Genomic DNA, 20,405 nt, shown 5'->3' with positions numbered 1-20,405 from the left:
GGAATACTATGGGGGCCGTTTTTGATACGGGAGGGGCGGGGTTAGCTCTGTCCGTCTCTGGGAAGGTTTGCCAAAGCTGGCGCATACAGGTGTCTGGTCCTTTCCACCCGGACGAACCCCGCGTTGGGATCTCTCCGGTTACGCACGCTGGTGTCAGCTTGTGGTCAGGGACTTTGTTTCCTCTCGTAAGAGTCAGGTAAACTCCTCGCATGTGTGTCAGTGTTGTGTTTGTTTGCATTATTCAGCAGCGCACAACTTCTTTCCATGTCAGTACTATCGCTTCACAGTGAATTAACAGCGTTTTGCATGATTTAAGCTGGATTCACACACCGGTAGAGGTTGCTGACATCTGGCAGGGCGATTGTCTGGATTGGTCATGACATCATTTGACTCAGTGAATGTGTTTGTTTCCTTTTTTATGTGTCTTTCTGTTTCAATCACTGGGGCTCCAACACGCTGCCTGTGACCTGCTGCTGCTTTCCTGCTGACTGGGAATGTGAAATGGTGAGTACATGCAAGTGTTCATTCACAAAAGAGGGCAGCATAATACACAAGAACTGAGGTAGCTCACATGTAATCCATACAAACGTGTTTTACAGGTAATTTTCTGACTCAGTGTGCTTAAATGAGACATTACTTTTGCTGCTTGAGGGTCAGAAAAGGGGTCAAAGGTTACAAGAGTGCTCAGAGTTTGACTCTAACCTTACTGGTTTGTGTAGCAGCTGTTTAAAAGGGGACATATCTCTAAAGCAACTCTCTCTTGGCTCGCTTGGTGTTAAAATAACTCAACAAAAATCTCAGCTATTCAAACATCTCGCTGACATTTGATCTCTGAACCTCTGAACGTGCTGATTGTGTTCTGTCAAGGTGACGTGTCTATCTACGAGGTCTATATCAGCACTTTTCTGAACTCATCTCTTCTTATAAGTGCTGAGCAAGCACTGCTACTTCTCCTTGACACACACATGAACATGCACACACACACCTGATCAAAAGAGCACTGGGCACAGGCAGACAGTTCGGAAATGGGAAGTCCTCACCACATGTGTTTCCGTTCAGATTCTCCCTGAAATAGAAATGTGCATGAATCAATGAATGATCAGCTTTTTGTTTAAGCACTTTCTTTCATGGGCTCACACTACAAAGAGGCATTTACTGCATGGCAGCTTTTGTAATGGCAGTCTATATGGCTGTGGTAAAGTCTTATTTGATGTTTACTGTTTTAGACATTAGACGGACTGCTAGTTTTTATCGTGCTACATGGTCTGTCTTACGGTCTAGTAGATTTAACAGGTTTATGAGGTTGAATGATGAAGGTGAGTGTACAGGACCGGGGGAGATAAGGCTGGGTAAAGTCCAGGAGACCTGTCATGTTCATTGGCCTGTTGTAACGTGTACCGTCCTGCACGTTTCTCGGTGAGGTGTTCATGAATTGATGATTGGGAGCTGTTGCTGAGCTGGTGCTTTTGCTGTCACCGTGTATGAGTTACTGTCACTACGAGGACCCTATATGGAAAATGTATCTGTGGTATGTCAGCTTATTTAGGCAGGGAGGGATGTTATTTCCTCCTGTCCTGTAATCATGTGCACTTACGAGAGCTGGGACTAAAGGCAGTGGATTCCCTGACTGAAGGTGTTTGATGCTTCTTAGATGAGCTTTAAAGCTCCTGGAAGGAGTTTTTATCTGCTTATAGAACAGACTGAAAATAAAATTGACGCCTCTGTAGGACATACCCAACAAAATGAGACCATCAGTGATAAGATTGATTATTTCTATATAGATGTTTTTAACTTTAACTACTGTCAGGGGTTGGGTGTAACTTGCACAAAAATTGCTCTTTTTTGCATTACTTGCGGCTGAGATTTCAAATAAGGGATACTTTTTAGAATTAAAATAAAGCAGGGTAAGGTTTTTGGTCTTGTATCGGACAGGATCAGCAAAGAAATAAAAGGTACTGCTTTGTCCACAGGGGGCACCAAAATCAACACAAACTGAAAGTTCCTTTTAATCCAGTGAAAAAATGAAGCCAGAAAACCAAAGCTCAAATTAAAGTCTATGATTTCTGTGACAATGTTGTTGAAAAGAGAACAGCACATTAAAGCTCTTGAAAATGTGATTTCAGTCTTCAGCCTGCTGTTAAATCTTTTTGGAGCTTGTGGGGTCAGTAAAAACAAGCTAAGAAGGAAAAATTAGCATGTGTTACCCGTCTTATATTGAAAACACAGCTATCTTAATTAGTGCAATAGTTTACTCATAAGTCATACCTGTGACCACCACGTAAATGTGTCTCTTTTTAGCTCTGTTTTTGGTCTCCACCAGCTCCCCCGTCTTTAGCTTCTAAATGCCATGTTCACCAGTTTGTTGCTCACTCTTTGCCTGATGTTTAGTGCTGAGAAAGTTGTGTGCAGTGCAACTTTTTACAGGAAAACATCTGGCAGAAAGTGATGCAGTGAGAGCAATCCAAAACAGTAAAGTTGTAAGTAGGACAGCCAAACAAATAGCTAATTCTTGCTATAAAGCTCTGCAATACAGCAGCTGCAGAATCATGATTCTCTGTCCATCAAACAGAAAACATTTGTGTAATGATAAAGTGGCTTAAAAGTTCATTAACTTCAAAAATCAACTCTAGAGTAAAGGAAACAAACATTTAATTATTTACTGTAAACTATGAGGGTGTTATGGTTAGATTTGATCCCCCAGATGCTTGATTAAGCCTCGCCCACTTTCAATCGGTGAAAAGAACACACAGGAAGAAAAAGACCAAACTGTTAGAGCTACAAAGCTAATGTTCAGGGCCTTAAGGTGGACATCCATGTTTGAAACAGACATTACCTCCAAACAAGAAGTTCCCAGGATGCTGTTGGTTCACAGCATTTAAGCTGACAGCATTCACTGGAAATGCTACACTGTGTGAAAGTCCTTATGCCATGTCTGTGAGTCTAAAATAAACAGTTCAAAGTGGCAGTTACAGATCAGATAGTAAACATACTGTAAATCATGTGATACCAGCTGTTACAGAGGAAAGTGTATTTAAATTTTGTGGGTGACCATGTTTCTTGCCTGGTTTTTCCAAGCAAGACGAAGGGATGTAATTATGGGAGAACAGCAGGGGATTTCCAGGATCTGACTTTGACTGGAATGCAGTATATTTACCAAAACTGTATTACATCAGGTAATAAATGAAAGAAGTTTGATGGCATTTTGACCTAGAGCTAATTGTGGTGACGTACAGCTTGACCTTTGAGTCCTCTGCATAAAATACGTAAATGTATTCCTTCCTAAAGGTTTTTGAAATGCTATCTATTCCTTGCTGCCTTTATGCACCTCTGCTTTGATAAGTGATTAAATAACCAGATAAATCTTCCATCTGTAGTTTATTGAGGGCTATTTAGTGCTCACATTGCAGGCATCTGAGGCACTGCAGGAAAAAAAAGTTCTTCTGTTGTTTTGATGCTATGTTGTCTGTGATAAAGACTATCTCCTACTATTCATCCTAGGAATGTAAATCAATATTAGTGTAGGTTCAGTTCATGATGAGTAGTGCTGCATTGTACCGGAAAAGAACACATTGTTTCACCTGATGCTCTTTGATGCCATGACTCACTATGCTGCCTTGAACAAATTGAAGGATACAGCTCGGCCATGTGTGAGAAACGGGGGCTAAAGGTCAACAGAAATAGTCTGCAAATCTCTGGCATTATCGTGATTTAGTGATAAGACACGCACAGGTTGGAGTGAAGTCATTTCTGTCGGCATTCTGTGGAGAATAAAGGCTGATCAAACATTGAGTTATCACTGCCTCAAACCCTACCACAGGACAGACACTGGATGATAAAGGCTCTGGTGGCATGCTTATACTCCTCAGGCAGCCTTTTAACAGTGAATTAAAGAACATTTAAGGTTTTTTATTCCAAGCTGAAGCCATTTTTAAAAAATGTTGAATGAATACATACATTTTTACTTTAATCTGGGTCATCTTCAGTTATCTGACCAGTTCTTTGATTATTCTGTGGTCTATAAAATATTTAGATAACAAAAATATATAGTGGATTGCTAATAAAGATAACAGAAAGATAACCTCTTCAAAGGTGTTGTTATACCTGGCACTAAGTTCAAATTCTTAAAATAATCAGTATTTATATTATGTGGTGAAAGGTGTCCATTATCACATTTGATAAACAAAGCATGAAAGAAGTAACATTTTAGAGCCTCTTTGGCTGATAAATACTCAAACAAGTAATTGATAAGCCACGATGGAGGATTAGGGCCACAGGTAGGATAAAAAAACTAAGACTTCCAAAATTAAGCCACAATAGGCTTTTATGAGAATGAAGTAGTACATTTTGGGGAATAAAGTTGTCATAAGAAAAAAGTCAGAAATGTATGAGGACAAGTACATTCATGAGAATAAACTCATGAATTTAGAACAAAAAGTTTTAAATTTATAGGACTAACTTTTCCCAAATAACATAAAACTGTAGACTAAAATTGTGATTTTCCTGTTACATAAATGTATGACTTTATTCTCAAAATGTCTGTTGTTTTGTTTCTTTTATAACTTGGCCCCAATTCATCATCGTATTTATTACAGGCTTTATTATTTCAGCCTTAAAATCCAAACATACAGAAATTGTTCTGCTCTTCTTTTCCCCTGGCAGTATGTTTGCATTTGAATGCCTGGAGTAATTTATTTTAACATAAACTACAGCTACATTGTGAAACCTTCAGTGTGTGTGTTGATTGCGGTGCCCCCTGTGGAAAAAGCAATACCTCTGGTCTGCTATGACACCTGCCCTCTCACTGCAGATACAGGCATTAAAAATCACAGTATAAAACTGTCAGTGTTGATGGTCTTGTGTGCTTTTGTGAATTTTAAAGAGGCACCATTGTTCATTTTAATCTGTTTCAGAACTAATCAATAACTCTTCACAGTTGCTTTAAATGGAGAGAAATAGACCTTATATGACAGAACAGAAGGAGGGTCTAATGAACTGTAATGTGCATTTTTCAGCATTCTTACATTTTTCCTAAACTTTTGAATTAATTGTAAATGATCACATTTAGTTATTTTGACTGCAACATCAAGGATGTTAGCCTTAAGTGTTGAATGCAAATAAAACATTAGCACAGATTTGTTGCCCTTAGGTGTAAATTCATTTACAAGCAGTTAAAGTGAGCTGAACGGGACACGTGAATGCAGTGCTGCTACCGATCCCCAAAGCCTTGGGCGCTGGAAGAGATAACACGTATGACTCAATCTTGTTGAGTGGGGAGATAAGCTTGTTGGGAGTTCTGTTATCTTGCAGCGTTGCCTGATCAGTTGAGGAGCAGTATGAGGCTGCCTTATAAAGCTGCAGCTCCTGGGACATCACAGTAACAGTGATGGGGTATTTATAGGGGAGAGTGTGGGGGTTCGCCTCTGAGCTGAGTCTTAGGAATTCCTTCTTAATGTGTAATTGTTAAGGATTTGTTTTCCCGACTAGATCTTGGATGCACTGATGCTTTTCTGGGATTTTTTTCTCTAACATATACACCATTATGATGGACTGACCATAAGCAAATACAAGCAGATGTGTTGGCCTGACATTTTCATTTATCTACTTCTATTTTGCATACAGTGGTTTGTGGGGATTATATGTAGGACATATTTTTGAGGATGGTAGTGTTTGTCTCCTGGAGGCTCCACCACTTGGTCTGGAGAATCTCAACAACTGCAATAAAACTGTTAAACACACTGATGTCTCATTCAGGATCTGTTTGGTTAACTCTTTTGACCCCCTGACTATTCATTTGGTGCTATTTCCTGGACAAAAATTTGTTCTGTGCATTGCTTTAGTTTCGGATCAAGTATACCTGCAAAAGTAACGTCCCCATGAGCCTCGGGTGTACTTAGTTTTAGTGCAATTGAAGGAGTTTTAAAATGCTAACACAGAAAACAGGCATGTTAGACAATAAGCAAGACAATATTAGCATGCTAACAACTTACAGTGGACATTATAGTCCTGACATCTGTGTGCTTGAGATCAGTATATTAGCTTAAGGAGAAGCTGTTCCGTAGTATATCCTGAAAGAGGGGCATGTATGTCTGTAGACTTTTGTTTTCACATAATTAATAAATTGATTATTGTTTCATTTTAGCTTTAAAAGACTTCATTACAATATTTGGGAAAACTGCACATAACAAAAGCAAGAGTGGGGGAAAAAAGTCACTTTGAACTTAGTGTCTAATTGGTTCTTGGGCTAAAAATGAATTCAATCATGCAGCATTGGTTCATTGATCGCTTTATAGACAGCTGCTTGAATATCAGGCTGTTTAACATGCTCCTCTCAGCTTCAATACTTTCATCTAGATAATTCTTCAAACGAAGAGTGATTCTAAAAACAGTTTTTTCCCCCAACCATATGCTACACATGTGTCGCCCCTGTCTTTCTCAAAAAATGCCTCAACAGCAGACACTCAACGGGCACAGTCATTAGCCTGTGGCCTTCCAGAGGTTAAAAACACAGACCACATTTATCGTTCCTAAGATAAGATGTGCTTCCTACATGCAGAACTCCTCCTCCGTTCACTAGTTTGAATCCCTTTTGTTTGGCTTTAAATGACAGGGTGTTGGAGTTGGACAGACTGACTGACAGGAGGCACAGTTTGATGTAAAGATGAAGAATGATTTAGGAGTTCTGGCTCAGTTCAGGATGTCAGAATCAAACTCTTATTTTTGCTTGCTGACCTGCAGCCCTTTGGGAGTGAAGTCGTTATAGCCGAGCAGAGCAGGACAGCAGGGGACAAAAGCTGTGATTGGTCAGGGGTCGAGATTGAATCAGAGCCGGCCTGGAGCCAGTTCACTGTGAGTTCATTCAGTTCAAGGTATCATTTTATACAGCTATCACAGCTAAGTGATAACCATGAATTCTTGATGACGGATTCATATAGTGGGCATTGTTTTTTTTTTTTACTTTTTAGCATCTGCCTGTAAGTGCTTTAGAAATAGAAAGTACTTGTTTCGGGTCGGTTAGCATAAAAGCGTCCTCTATTTGTAGCCAGGATGCTGCAGAGTGTGTCGTCTCTGTGAAAGCCTGATATCAAATTGGAAATGTGATTATGTGTTTGGGCCAGAGATCATTTTCAGACCAGCAGCAGTTATTTTTCCCCCAGACCTCGAGGAGGGCAGGGAATGCTGGCCTTGACTTGTTCTTTTTTAATTGGATCACATGGGTGATTTGCCATGTATTGTTGGGGACATGCTTCAATATAATTATGTATTGATGAAGTGCCAGCCTGCTCGTTTTGATTGCAGCACTGGAAATTGGATTGCTGTAATGAGGTTTGGAAGGTTACTGATTTTGGAAACTGAGAGTATTTAGAAATGTTCTCACACCAGGATTTAGAAAGTGTTTGCTCAGAACTTAGCCTTACAGAAAGTCCTTCAAACAAGATACTTATTTGAAAACTAATTCATTTTAAAGCTTCTGTGAGGAGTTTTTAGCTGATTATAAACGAGATACGTTTACAAGATGTGAAAAACTGATAAGACCATCAGCATAAAGACTATTTATAAATAGTCATTTTTATGTCTATATTTCCCACTGCAAAGGTTCAGAGTGAGCGAGATGTTTGACTGAAAGGAAGCATTTGAATGAATGGACTCACCTCCGTATTCATACACAACCGATCCATAAGAGCAGAAGACTACATCTGTATCTGTATATATATCAGACATGCAACATTAATGAGGCTCATTGCAACTTCCTCCCAGTGTACAGTTTAATCAAGGTTATTTAAAGAGGCAGAGGTATTTTTGTGAGCTGATTTTGTATGCAAAGCAATAAACAAGTGCCTGTTCCCACATTTCTGCTAATGAAGTGATTCTGGCTGAGACATTGAACTCAAGACATTTGTGAAACAAGTTCAAAGTTGGGCTTCAGAGCAGAGGAGCAGTAGAGGAACTAAGTGTCTGTACGCAGCAGAAAAAAGTGAAGAGTTAAGCAGCCACATAAGCTACGTAGAGTCCAGAGATCACATGTTGTCTGTCTTGTGTGGTATTAATCATTCTGCTGACCAAGGGCTGCTCTGAAGGCTCTGGAGGAGTCATAGACCTGCACTCACTTATCTGCAAGTCACTATACATACAGAGAGCAACAACTCTTACACAGAATAAAGCAAAATTCCAGATATGTACGTAAAGGCTGGAGCTTGATTCCACTGTAACGTGTACTGAAAGTGTTTTCTTGAAGTGAAAGTTATTTGTTTGACTAATATTGTTCCATTTAATCTAACTTTACAAAAGATCATTTGTCAATCTAACACATAACTTCATGTGCAGTGAAGGATTTCTCTGAAGAGGGAGGGAAGTCATCAAAAACATATTACATCAACTGAAGCAAAAAGTGAAGATCATAACTCAAAACATGTGACAGCAGAGTTCAAGGTTTTGCATTCAACAGTAAAATAATAAAACTTATCAGCTGTAACAGAAGAAAGCCTGAGCACGCTGTCTGCTTTGTATTACACATTGATCAAAAGAACTGAAAACAGCAGGGAAGTACGCTTTAATATGTCTCTGTCGAGACCGTCATACTCCACTGGTGACGCTTGCAGACTTAGGTTTGTGTCTGTCCGTGTGCTTCTCTGAAAAATTGAAAACAATGAACTTTCTGTCTGTACAAACCAGTCACTGACTTTATTACCATTTAACAAATGTCTCCCAGGCTTTTAAAAGCTGTGTTAGAACTGCAGATAACTTCAGAAAAATTGGCATTTTGCTGTTTAAATTCACAAGTTATAATGTTTTTACACTTCTTGCTGACAACCAAGATGAGGTCATTGAATATAAAACTGTGGCCAGCAGATCCCAGACACAAAAGGGCAAATAAGCCAGCTGCAACTCCAGACTAAATGAAGTGGAGCTTAGTAAGAGGTGAAGACAGTCAGAGCATCAGCAAGTAGAACAAAATATCCTCACAACACTGTGCCCTAAGCGCTTCTGAACATGTGACGTACATTTATACTCAGACTAAATAGATTTCTATCAAATGCCTGTATTTTATCTTTTACTTTACATTCCATAAAATCTTGAAAGACAAACTCTTTTTTTTTAACACCAGAATTTTTTTCATACAAATAAATAATGTATTGTATGTGTGCACATACCTGGGCTATGGTGTCCTACACAATGTCTACCCACTCTGTGTAGTAAAGGCACATGAAGACCCTGTGTCCACTAATAGCTTCTTTTTTTAAAGTTATATTTTGGGGGCTTTTGCAGCTTTTAGCAGAGAGGGGAGGACAGTGGATCAAGCTGGAAACAGGGAGAGAGAGTGGGGGAATGACATGTGCTTAATGGGCGAACGGTTTAGCCATTAGGCCCAATCCGTGCCCACTAATGGCTTTTTTAATGCTGACAGTGCCCGCAACCTCAATTTTATAGCACTTTTACCGGTGCTTACCAATGCTAGGTAATGAAAGTTGTCTTGCCACACTTTTGCTTCTCTTGGTTATTTTAAATTATCTGTATGCTTCAAATATGTTTTAATCAATTACATTTTAGGAAATAGAAACTGTGTCATAGCATCAGCAGCAGATCTAGACCTGGACATTGTACCTTAAAAAAACTGTGACTGTGGCAATGTTCCAAAAATTCAACTATTTTGAATTGGGCCCAGCGACAAAAACAGCACATACTTTTGGGGCTGAAAACATTGAACTTAGTCTTGTTTTGAGAAAAAAACACCGTAAGTGGACACAGGCCCTAACAGAGCAGCAGCCTCTGTAAACAGATGATGCATTCAGGTACCATATTGAATGCAGGTCACTAGTCAAAGCTTCACACACTGCATATAGAGTAAAATAGATTTTATTTCTAAAGTATGCTTTGAACTATGTCTATATGTCTATAGCACAAGTAACAATACTTCCAATATTGACTGATTTAAGTAAGAGTGTATCCTAATGAAGAAAAGGCAGCTAAAAACCCTCCTTTTACACAAGCTGCTTACATTCATTAATATCCAAAATCAACTTTTTTAAATAAGGTTCTCTTAGGAGTAACTTTGTATTGTCAAAGGAGGAAAAGTACACTCAACTCTGCAGGGTTGGTATGTTAGAATATGTCACCTTCTTTCTTGTTTTTTCTATCCTAGTTATTTGAAGTGCATTCCTGAGTCCATTGTTTTTACCTCCGCCTTTAACTCTGTTAAGTCAATGAGATGACTCACAAAATAAGAATCACTAACAGCTCCATTGCAATCAGCTGTTTTTTCATGCACATTGATACTTCCTTTGGAGATAAGCCATAGTTGTATACAACCCTTCACTTCCTTGCAGATTGTTTGCAGGCGCACAGTCACCACCCACTGGCCAGACGGGCCATGATGAGCAATGCCTCAGACGATCAGTGTGCTCATGCTCCAAATCTAGATCACTACTGTTTTGCTGTGCAGAACACAGACTTCCCAGTCAGTTTACACTTCTTATTACTCAGCATGTATTCTCCAAAAGACACATTGTAATGATGTCAATTATATTGTCACAAGGCGTGTCACTGACAATGAAATCTGTGCTGGAAAAACAAAGAAGTGAGGGGGAAGTGAAAGAGCCTAACTTTGGAGAAACTGTAGACTTACATTATGTGAAACTAGTTTTAAAGAGTTGCATCAATCCACTATTTCCACTGTAAAAATCATTAAAGCTTTAAGGCTGCCTCTTTACATACTGTCACCTGAGTAAAAAAATAATACGTTCTTAAATCTTTTTAATGGTAATGAATCTCTGACATCAGACTCAGTGTGAGGTGTTATCACACTGTCACTGTGGGAAAACTGTCCTTCTTACAGCCCTCCTCAGCTATTATCTGTCCTCTAGCATCCTCTGTTACAGGAATATTTTGTTACATCTATTGTTAAGCCACTGCAGCTCCAAACCTCTTCACCTCGGGTTTGCTTGTGTGTTAGGAATTTAAATTTGCAAGTAAACCAACTAAATCACCTCTGATTGTGATGTGAATTACACGTCTTGGATGTTAAACAGTCGTTGTTGTCCTTGAGCTTGTTTTACGAGCTGTGCTACAATTAGCTAAAGTTGAATGAGAAGCCAGCTGTCTGGCTGCTGTACATAAGAGTTACTGTGTGTGTGTGTGTGTGTGTGTGTGTGTGTGTGTGTGTGTGTGTGTGTGTGTGTGTGTGTGTGTGTGTGTGTGTGTGTGTGTGTGTGTGTGTGTGTGTGTGTGTGTGTGTGTGTGTGTGTGTGTGTGTGTGTGTGTGTGTGTGTGTTTCTATGTGTGTATTGTTACATTTATCCTCACTATCTGCAGGGCATGCCTGCTATGTGTCCGTCACTATTTAGGGAAATCATGAACGACTGCAGCAGAAACGTCTCCAAAGCCGTAATGTGCTGTTTTAATACCCGCACGGCGTACAGTAAGTGTTGGCATGTGGTATACTACTCGAGCATGAAAGCAATTAGATGAAATAAAAGTCAAACTGGTGACCGGGTTGGGTCAAGTTCCCACTGGGAGGCGGGGGGTAAAACCCCAAAGTCCCCCTGAGGGAACAAACCAGACACTAATTAAAAACTTGCTTTTATGTTGGTGTATGTGTGCTCACAGCCACATGTATGAACCTAGAATAGGGCAGCAGATGTGTATGTTTGTGTATGTGTGTCAGTATGTTTTTGTGCCCTCGTTTTAATATGTCTTGGATTATGTTTTTCAATAAAGAGAGTACGATGAACTGCTCCGGACCAAGTGCACACAGTCAGTCAAAGAGTAAGAGAGAATAGAGTTAAGTTTTTCACTTCTGTATTGTGGTGTATTTTTGAATGAACATGTAAGCAGACGAGACATAATGTATGGAGGAACTTGTATTTGGCCTTTACAGAAACATACCGTGTTGCTACTATCTTTCTAACTATTCAGTATACATTTCCAAGGGTATAAGCTTTCTTTATTATTTTTTACTTTAAAGTGTGGTTGGAAAATAAAGTTGAATATTCCAGAGTATACTGTGTTGAGTGGAGAAGGCGTCAAGCACAATTTAAAGCTACTGTGAAGAGTTTTTCACTGGTTTTGAAACCAACTGAAATCAACACCGTCACTTCTTTATGAGCTAGGAAAGCAAATGAGACCATAATTAACAAACAAATGTATTTCTAATTTGTTATTTTAATGTGTGAAGCTGCTGCCAGGGGGTAGGTGTCAGATGAGATGATTAACTACAGGTTGCCAAAACAGTCTTTGTTTACGTTTCCCACTGAAAAAATCTTGATGGATGTTATTAGATTTTTGAATGGCAGCAGTGGTGACAATTTGCAATACAAAAACACAACTTATACAACTACAGGAGAAAATCAGAGACATAGAGATAAGAGATTCAAATTTGTCCACAGGGGGCGCCAAAATACAAAGTTCCTAATAGTAGCTTTAAAGTGCAAATAAAAGAAAATGTGCCACATTGAAATACAAAGGAAGCCATTGGCAGTCTGTTGGAGCACAGCCCTTTAAGTTGATTTTGATATAAGTTCTCCCTCTGACAAGGCAACAGCCAATCAAGGATAGCCAATTAAACGGTAGGAGTTCAATATTGATTAAACTGCTGACTGCTCCCACTTTATTGTTTTACTGTTTGTTCATAAAAATGTGAAGAAATACAGAAAGTAAAGCCTAGCACCAAATCCTCACAATTCAGAAGTTGGAACCACATCTTTTCTTGATTATTAAAATGAACAGATTAGCTCCCGTTCCTTTTTGTCCATGATAGGTCCAGTGTGTAAGATCAGGTTATCTATTAGCAGAGTTATTGGCTCATAGGGAACATTATATAAGCAAACATTACAAGTTATATGCATTATTAGTTTTTTTCATCAGCAAATAAATACCTGCAAATGGAATTTTATTACTATTATTTTTTGTCTTGTTATCTTTGAATGTTTTCAGCCCATGAAGCACACCTTAACACTTTGGGCTGGGGTCTGTCTTTTCTTTCTAACAAATAATCAATGTACTTTCTGCTCGAGTGATGTCTTGTAAGCTGATGGGGTCGGATATAGCTGTATGCAAGTGAAATGACCTCCTTTATAAAGAGAAGAATAGGGCTGCAATAAGCCATTATTTTTCAGTTATCAGTATTGCAGTTTTTAAAATCAATCAATGAATTGATTTTTTTGTATGACTGAAAACACAGAGAAGGTTTACAGTTTTCTGGAGATGGATGGTCTTAAAGCCTGAGAGTTATCCTGCAGAGTAAAATCTTTGTTTGGCTTTTTCTCCATAAAAATAAACATAAACTATTAGTTAAAGAGAAGAAGAAGTGGAAGAAGTAGCTGAGTATGTTGAAGATTTGAAGGATTTGTAAATCAGCGGTACCAGCTTTTAAAGCTGCTGTTGGTAGTCCTGATATAAACATCAGTTTGGAGAGAGATTTTGAATGTCAACACTACACCCCTCACCAGATTTTGCTTACTTCTCGTGCTCACTGTGAGGAAGTTGTGGCAGCTTCCCAGCCAATCAGTACAACATGGTAGGGGCCGCCACTCGACCAATCAGGACAGAGGGTAGGAGAGTAGCTCTGATTGGTCCATGATAACGGGAACGAGGGGAATAATAACATTGCTTGTACAAAGGGTTTGGAAAACACAGATTTCGTCATAATCTCAAATTACTTCAATTACTGATGAGTACCGATGGGTGTTATGATTTTTTTTCCCAAACCTAGCACAAAAAAAGTTTTGTTTTTACCCCATTCCTACCAACTGCACCTTTAAGTAGATTTATTCAAGTAAAGTAATAGCTTTTTAAAACTGCACTTATCGTAAATACTTTGAGTGAATAAACCTTGTTACCTTCCACCACTGATTCAGTTTCTTCTAACAACATTAGCTTGTAAACAGAGATTACTTGCTCTGCAACTGCCTCAGTTAAACGGCAAACCTCGTGCCATTAATTGCCATGCTCGGTGCATGTGTGTGCATGTGTGTTTGTGTGTGTGTTTGGGGGTGGGGGGTGCTGCTGAAATAATGCCCCGGCTGTCCTGATATCCCACAATTCTACTCTGGGCTGCATAGTGGAGTGTGATAGGCTGGCGGAGAGGGGAACTGCAGCAGAGTAGCACCGCTGTCAGGAAACACAAGCCCACTACGAATGCAACTCGCATAGCCAGCCTGATCGAGGACGCTTTACCTGGTAATAACCCTTCTTTTTGCTGCTTTTATCTGCTTATACCTCTAACGCTGTCTTTGAAGAGATGCTTCCCGGTTTGTACATGTGTTAGTCTTATTTATTCGTGTCTTCTTCTGCTCGTCTTGACCACAACACCCCCGGACGATGACAGATAATTAACATTTAAAAAAACCTACTGTATTCACTCAGGCGGAAAAGTGGACTGGACGTGGATTACCGTGTCAGAAACATTGCTCATAACCTTTATTATTCCGCTGTATTGCATGATAGCCTCTCTGTGGATACATTGTAGCTGTGTGTTGTTTTTCTGCTGAATGGGCTGCCTGCTGCGGCTAGTATGTGAAGCTAAAAGTCAGTGCTTGGACGGGAATCTCAAAGGAGAGAACCTCTTTAAGGTACAGTAAGCTAACATGCTCCAGTGGAAAAGGGGTGACCGCGGAGATGCCTTTTCTCCACCTTTCCTCCGGTGTATTTGACAATCTGAAGGACAACGCTGAGTCACAGGCAGACGCAGTTTCATTTGAGGACTGTTAATGGATTACAATTGTTTCTCAGTCGGAGGTTAAGACGACATACTTGGGTGTTTTTGATCTGCAGTGCGGTAGGCGTGGTTAAAGGCGGGATGACAGGCTGGATCCTCTTTTAGCATCCTCACATCCTTAAGGCAGAAGGGGGAGGAATGGCCGGAGTCTGACTTGACAATTTCATTAAGATGCACAGTAAGCTGTTGTTGCAGTAAGCATTGAAAAGGCAGCAACATTGTGGGCCTTGTTTGTTTCTTCTCTGCTATTAACTGTGTCTTTAGACATGTTGATAGTTGTATTTCTGCCCCATATTTGCTGACAAACAACAGCTAAGGTTATGGATTGAAATGATAAATGTAAGGATATATCACAAACCAATACTGTAGGAGTAGTAACTTCACAGGATTAAACCACTTATTAAACTAAAATCAGCCTCTTCTTTTTTTATTCTTTATTTATTTTTTAAATTGGACTGCAGTTTTTTTTTTTAATTGTACTGCAGTTTGTTATATTAATAATAATCAAACAAACCTCAAACTGGCTGTACTTAATGTAAGATCACTGTCTAAATAAGTCTCTTTTAATCAGTGATTTTATAACATCTCACAAACTGGATTTCGGTTAAGACAAGATTAGTTGTGATTCTGTGTCCGGCGGGACAGTAAGACTGCAAGTTACAGACTTCAGGGGAGGGAAGGGGGGCTGGTTATTTAGAATAATCCCTCCTAATCCTCCGCATATAACATTTTAATGTTTGAAGTAATTGCTGTATGTTTTTGTTGATTGTTACTGTTCTGGTTTTTGTTTTTAACTCTGTAAAGCACTTTGAATTGCTCTTTGTATGAATGATGCTTCATAGATAAACTTGCCTTGCCTAAGTTAATTTATAAAGCACCTTTCAAGACAGGTCACAAAGTGCTTTACAAAGAAAAATACACAAAAAAATCATCACATTTCACAGCCTGAACAAATCAATATGAAGACAAAAAGTAGAAATAGCACGAGCATGACAAGCAACAGTATAGGTTAAGCAGCAAGTCTAAAGAAGTGGGTTTGAAATCAATCAATATAGAGTATTGAAATATAAAAGACAGAATTGTGTTCATTTCCTCTGCAGTCCTCAGTTTTTTAAGATTATTAGACCTAAATACAACCTGGGAGAGACAATATGTATGCATTATGGTGAGTCAGAAGCATTTCAGGGAGAGATAAGTGACAGACAATGGTTTAAAAAAAAAACAAAAAAAAAAACAAAAATACAATTTACTAATACAAGACATAATCACAGGGGCCTTAAATGGTGTCGTCCACAAAATCTTGTCTGAAGGAGTTTTTCAGAAATAAGTCCATTTGGTCCAGAGTTTAATGCATAAATGTTTCTGAAGTCACAAACAGAAAATGTGCTTTATTATAGATAAGTAGGTTAGGTTAAGTAAATTTATTTGTACCCACAGGTAGATTTGTTTTGCAGCAAGATGATGATGTCCAGTTTGACATCCAGTTACAAACAACATCAATATGAAACCATGCAAACTTGACAGAATTGACAAACTATCAAAACACAAAAACAAGGATTAAAAGTGCTCCGGCTCCACCACCCATAGTTTAAAGGAGAGAGAAAATATCATAGAATGAGATGCATAAAAATACCTCTAGAATAAAACCAAGATACAATCAATTATAAAACCAAATAAATAATGCTAATAAATAAACTAGAAACCACAAAAAAAGACTTCAGAGCACTCTCTCTCTCTCTCTCTCTCTCTCTCTCTCTCACTCTCACTCTCACTCTCACTCTCACTCTCTCTCTCTCACTCTCTCTCTCTCTCTCTCTCTCTCTCACTCTCTCTCCATCTCCTCCAGCCCTGGATAAGAGAAAACTAGCAGAAATAGGTCAGTCTGAACTTATTACAGCACCACAGAGATGCAATGGGGTCATGTAAAGGCGAACAGAAACAAGCGCCTTTTTATATTTTTCTCAGTTAAATGTCAACAACAGTAATTCAATAATATACCATCTCTATGACAGGAGGAAAATAATGCATAAACCAACATGAAAACCAAGAACTAGCCTGCTCTCTTAGAGGTAAAGTAGGATGTTACAGGAACCATTGGTGAATCTTTAACAGTAGAAATATGTGCATAAACATGTTGGTATATACATATTTATAGCAACATATAACCAAGCTGCAGTTGTATTGATATTAGTCATTTGAATCCTCTTTAATAGCAGGAGATCAATCATCTCTCCTCAGATTGTGGGATGGACAAGCCTTAATTGTATCGTAGCCTTGTTAAAGGGATATTTCTGCATTTTGAGCCTTTAATCGGACAGAAAAGCAACTCTTTGAAGACGCTGAGACAGGTTGTATGCCAAGGGATGATTTGAGAAAAATAATCTGCAGATTTTTTTGGACATAATTCATCATGAAACAGCACTTTCGCTACTTTTTCGTTTTGAAAATAGGACCAAGAAATTGCAATACAGCTGTAAAATGATTGGACGGCTCGTAGGTTATTCCACTGAGAAAATAGATCAAAGATCATGAATTAACTTTTAAACATATCTAAATCAAACATACTGTTAACTGCTACTCATGAGCTAGTCTGCAGTTTTTTGTTTTTATGATCCTACGTTTGTTCTTTCTACATTTTAAATCTTTGTATGAAATTATTTTTGAACAGGTGAACTTGGACTCTGGGAAACTTTGTTAACAAGTTGCCGCCCTGTCTCATGACTTTACATCCCAGAGGCTACACTGCAGGTCCCGCAAAGTGTAAAGTGTTTAAAATAATGATTACAGACGAGAATAGACTTGTCCCAGCTGATGTCAACAACCCAAAGGCTTCTTTATAACATTATACTCTCCTGAGAACATTTATTGCTAATTAAGTCACAGCTGATTTACTGATTATCTATAGCTAATCTCATAACTGCTTAATCCTCATTGGCCAGTCTCAGCCTCTCCATAAGTAGTCATTAGTTTTTCATCAAGCTGGAAAGATTTCTTTCTAATCTTTGACATTAAAGTGGATTTTTTACACCGCTGGATTGAGACTAACTTACTCGTGTACACAGGGGGTTGTCTCCCCCCTTTAAGACTTGCTGGTGATGCTTGTGTCTGGCTTTTAAAGGAGACCAACCCTGGCCTTAAGTGACTGCAGTCCAACAAAGGCGTCTTAATGATCTGGTGTAATGAAGTGCACAGTCAAGTTGGGATGACAATAAGCTAGCTGGTCTGTGTCGTATCCCTGAATGGCTTTCTTTACTGCTGGAGACTGTAACACTAAGAATGTAAATGTAGCACGTTGACAGGATTTATGGCGTCCTCAGCAGAAAATGCCCTCAGCTCAGAGTCACCTTCATGTGACCACCTTCCTCTTTTTCAGCCATTGAAACCTGAAGTGTCTCATCTCATTTGATCTAGAAGCATTAAACTAAGTGATGACTGAAAACTGACGTGGGAGCTAAATGAAGAGTGCTCTGAATAACCACACAGGGCTTATTTGTTGCAGATTTGTTGCATAAAGTCTCATAAAACAAGCGGAGATTTTAACTGTGGATGAGTGAACGCTGCATATTAAACTATATTGAATTATACAGAGATGGTTTATTATTCTTTTCTGTGTAATTCTTATTAGTGAGGATGGAATAATTGACTGAAACTATTCCACAGCAGCACAAACTACAGCCCCCAAAGAATCTCTAGAACTTGATTAAAACAAACAATCAAAGGCACTGTCAGTCTTCATGGTGGGTTGATACTGGTGACTCCTTTGGATTAAATCAGTGGTGTTTTTTCTCGGATGAAGACTGCATTTCCCATCAGCACCGTCGCCCACTGTTATAAAGATGTGGCTCTTGCTAATGCGTGCATTTGTGGTGGATGCACATGAGTGGAATACAGATCTTCATTTTAAAACTACTTTTCTTTGTTGATCTGTGATGACACACACACACACACACACACACACACACACGCACACACACGCACACACGCACACACGCACACACACGCACACACGCACACACACAGACACACACCTGTCCCATTAACAGCCTGTGTGGCAGTTGCGTTAACCAGCAGCAGGACAAGGTGCTGCCAATAGCGGGCGCTGTCAGCGTCCGTCTCGATCTTTATGTCGGTGTTTCTGAGACATGGCGTGCCGTGTATGTTTGCATTTTACAGCCATGCTCAGTCTTTAAAAATACATGTGTAGCAGTGTGAGATTCAGAAACGGAGCAAATCACAGTGACTGTCGCTTATGTTTTCTTCTTCTTTTGCTATGTAATGCAGTTTGCATTCTTCTTCTTCTTTTTGCTAATGCGGTTAGCAAACAGCTTTAAGATGCTCTATAGCCACCATCTGGCAGTTATACAGTATTACAAACAGGCACAGGTAAAAACAATGAAAAATTGTACTTTTGAAATGAGAAAATATTCAAAGTAACTCTTCGATTTTTACAAAGTATTTGAATATTCAAAAATCATTGCCCATCCCTAATAAATATACACACGGTTTGACTCGTTTGTCCTCAAAGAGCAGCAAAGCTCTCCCATACCAGCATAAACATTCAACATTGTTCACATTTTCTCATTAGTTGTAGAATTTCTCCATTTAAAATAACATTTCCACAGAAAACATACGTCTGTTTGCTAATCCTGCTCCAGCATCAACCATGAGTACAAAACATTATGTCAAAAGAAAATTATTGAAAGAAAAACTCATCCTGCTTGTGAACATACTTCTCACTGTGCAGTTCTAAACACAGACACTTCAGAGTGAGGGCCGAGAACTCTGCTTTTTATGCAGAAAATCTGACCTGAACACAGGCGCTAAAATTCCATATAATGAAATAACCAGTTTAGTTGTTGTTAATTTCATTTTACTTTGTGGGTCATGAAGAGGCATCAGTTAAAGTGTGACACTATAACCAGTTAAAAATTCCTCACTGTGCCATTTAAGGAAGCAGTTCCTGCAGGATTATTGTATTTGGACTGTGATAGTTTTAACCAGGTGTATCTAACTGCACAAAATACGTCCTTGTCTCTTTCAAAACAGACTTTTTAACATGAAAGAAAACAAAAAAAGGTCCCACAGAGTGTGAGATTGTCATCCTGGGTCAGGGATGTAAATACTGTGTAGCCTGACGGGAACATGTAGTAGCAGGTTGTGTTATTACTGACCCTCTGGTTGGCCCTCTAAATGAGAGATTACTTGTCAGAACTGTTTGTACACTCCAGAGCTGGAGAATGTTCTGAGCCTGCTGAGGTGGAGAACAGATCTGTGTTGTTTCAATGTCTTGATTTGTTGAGGACAGGAGGACTTGAAGTATGCTAAGCTGGGAAATGAGAAACTGTTTGTATGTCCTATCCTCAGGTCAACTTTCTTTAAGGTTTCTATTCTTAGGCCTGTTAGTGAGGCCGATCACTTGTTGTCATTGTTTCTCACTGAAAAACAGGAAGAGTCAGACTCATTATTAGTTCCTCGTGTTGCTTGTTACACCAGTTTAGAAGGACTGACAATGCGGTCAAGACTACAAAGCTAATGTTGATGTGTTGCTACCTCTTCAGCTGTTCAGTAAGATTATTTGTCTAAGTTATTTGAAGCTAACACTGAGAGCATGATTGAAGAAAGCCTTAAATATTATGAAAACTGTAGAGCTGTAACTCATTACAAGTTTTAGAACCCTTGAATCTGTTTTTATTTA

General features: G+C 39.0%; 1 protein-coding gene across 7 annotated transcripts in view; it reads left to right on the top strand.

Moving 5' to 3' along the window:
- Window positions 1–40: 40 nt before the first annotated feature.
- The window catches only part of LOC117826402 (band 4.1-like protein 2), a 70,129-nt gene continuing 49,764 nt past the window's right edge, over window positions 41–20,405 (top strand). For 3 of the 7 annotated variants that reach the window (XM_034702418.1, XM_034702415.1, XM_034702414.1), the window contains exon 1: window positions 14,036–14,172. The gene's annotated coding sequence lies outside the window, so the exon portion shown is untranslated. Of the gene's footprint in view, window positions 197–13,914; window positions 14,173–20,405 lie in introns of those variants that run through there. The other 4 variants (XM_034702420.1, XM_034702419.1, XM_034702417.1 and 1 more) reach the window with 3 other exon arrangements.

Source organism: Notolabrus celidotus, chromosome 15, assembly GCF_009762535.1.
Source record: "Notolabrus celidotus isolate fNotCel1 chromosome 15, fNotCel1.pri, whole genome shotgun sequence".
Taxonomy (NCBI): Eukaryota; Metazoa; Chordata; class Actinopteri; order Labriformes; family Labridae; genus Notolabrus; species Notolabrus celidotus.
The sequence above is the reverse complement of the archived record's forward strand: the minus strand, read 5'-3'. Positions and strand labels throughout refer to the sequence as shown.